The sequence below is a fragment of the Notolepis coatsorum genome, assembly GCF_963971535.1.
Source record: "Notolepis coatsorum genome assembly, chromosome: 5".
Taxonomy (NCBI): domain Eukaryota; kingdom Metazoa; phylum Chordata; class Actinopteri; order Aulopiformes; family Paralepididae; genus Notolepis; species Notolepis coatsorum.
This window is the reverse complement of record NC_140169.1, coordinates 136,482,684-136,485,183: the sequence shown is the minus strand read 5'-3', so window position 1 is coordinate 136,485,183 and position 2,500 is coordinate 136,482,684. Positions and strand designations below refer to the sequence as shown.

At 45.0% G+C, this 2,500-nt stretch overlaps 1 protein-coding gene across 3 annotated transcripts in view; it reads right to left on the bottom strand.

Moving 5' to 3' along the window:
* Positions 1-2,500, bottom strand: part of fndc1 (fibronectin type III domain containing 1) — a 124,403-nt gene that overhangs the window by 9,613 nt on the left and 112,290 nt on the right. The gene's annotated exons all lie outside the window — the stretch shown is intronic.

Sequence of the window (2,500 nt, the reverse complement as noted above, 5' to 3'; positions counted from 1 at the left end):
TAACGACGGGAGCTGGGATCGAACCCGGGTCGGCCGCGTAGGTGCACGAGGCACTATGGTATGCGCCACGAGGGCGCCCCAGTGGTTCAGAAATTAGATTTGTAATCCAGAAGATCATCAGTTTCTAATCCCCTGGACTAGTCAGGAACATCTGGATGTGGGAAATAAATCCTCTCCCTCAACATCTACTGTTGAGGTAGTTCTTTAAAAAGGCACTTAACCCCTGACCTCCAGCGTAGCTGCTCAGCGGCTAACACTCAGCGGCCAACACATAGCGACTGGGAAGCTCCCAGGTGTGTATTCGTACGCGAGTGTGAAGCAGGGCGTCGCTGGAAAAGAGCAACCGTGCGCCGTCCCACTTCCCTGGACAAATAGAGGTTCAAACATACATCAAGTTCCTGGACTAAGGCCTATGTTTTGTGTGGCAACTTTATTCTCCAAATCTAAGGATCGACATTGACGGCACATTGCAAATCACGCTCTACGTGTATAGCTTAAGTTGCCCAGAGAGATTCCTTCCCACTAGTCACGCAGTATATCACCTGAACATACCGTGTGCACATCATAGCACCCAGAGGAACACTAAAGAGCGGGTGAGGAGCCGAGGAGGTGAATTCCACACGCTCCTCTCTTTTTTAAATACCTGACCGTTAACGCCTCGGTTCCGCTGTGGTATACAATAGCCAATGAGCCCCCCCACCTCGCGCCGCACGTTCCCCTGTTATCATTTCACCACGCTCAAAGTCAAATGGCAACTGCCACAAAAATAATAAAGGTTTCCTCCAACTGCAACAGATTTGGTGATTTGTGTTTATTTTAGTTATAATGTGTGTAACAGGCTCCCTCTGAAAACGCTACCATCTCAAAAACGCTACCAGCCACCAAACGCTTTCCATCCAATTAGTAAACAATCCGGGTCGTCAGCCATCTTGCCCAAATCCTAGACTACGGATAGCTAGCCAAGATGATCAGATTCAATCAAATCAACAAATTATGGCTCTATTTGCAATGTTTAGAATCTGTGCCCTGATAACGAGGGGCTCACGTTTAGTTTCGTCATGTGGAAAGTGTTGTAAAGGATTATTAGATATTTTTAAACGGTTAATGTGTTAGCTAAGCATTTTCCGAATCCAACCAATATAAATAGTTGTACCATGTCTCTCACATAAAACCAGAAACTGTTCCACAGAGCATGAAAAGGCAACAGATGAGGGGAATCCAGGGAACAAAGTTAACACCCGTGTAGATTTCCTCTTTGGCCGGTAAATTACAGAGGCTACTCGGCCACTCTGGTGTGTAAACTTTCTGAATTAGGGAAATCTATTTTTAGAACACATTGTAAAAAGAATGGCAGCAGCCATAACAACGCACAGCAATATACCAGATTCTTAATGCATATTGTCAGTCAAAACAGTCAGTTACCATTTATAATAATTACATCACCTCCACTCTGTCTGCAGCAGGTCTCTCCGCTCATAGAACAGCATATTTTTTTACATATCAATAGTCGCTATGCAATAAATGCTATGCAAAGTGGGCGACATGTTGTTGGAACTATTTGGAAACACACAAACACCAACCACCAACCAAGGCTTTCTGCGTCATGCCCTCGCTACCTATAGGTGCCACGCCCCGCCTAAACCAAGTGCAGTATTTCCATATGTCCCAACGCGTCTGACACAGAGAATTGCATGCTGTGTGCTACATGTCTGTCGAGGCAACTCCAGGTAATGCCCGCACCAGATTCTCAGCGAGTTGTCCCGAGTGCGTGTCAGAAAAGGGCTTTAGACGACGCTGAGCGGGCTGTATCCCAACGCTCACAGCTTCCAGTGTCGTCTTCCTGGGAAAACTCCACTTGCTTGATTTCAAAGCGAGATTTCAAGTGATCTGCATTTTAAACTATTAACGTTGACTCATACCTTCAGTACACTCCAAATGATGCTAATATTCCTTATGTTGTTTATGATATTCATTGGAAATTGAGTATTATATAGTATTATTACATGGCGTTTTCACATTCGTCGAAATGCTTGCTTGTGATTGGTCAATAGCCCCCCCGACAGCGGTCATTATTACACAATAATGACCGCTGTGGGACAATAATGACCGATGTGCGCAGCTGTTCGCAATCAAGCCCACATCAGTGCAGCAAATCAGACACACCTGCCGCGGCTGCACTGACAGCGGAGTGTGTGTGACGATTACAGCGGAGCCAGAACAGAGGCTGCCCGCGATAATAATAATCACTTTATTTGGGCTGACAGAGCCACAGAACTGCGATTTGTCAAATGAATTAGGTATATTGTTAGTAAGTTAGCCATGTAATAAGCGGGATAATGTATAGCTTTACTCGGTCATCATCGCAAAATAATTGACCTTCACTGACGTTTAAAACACCTTGCCGAGGCGGCTCGGTATTTTAAACTACGTGTCTGTCAATTATTTTGCGACAATGACCTCGTAGCTATACATTATCCCTTACATAATTAATAACACATGG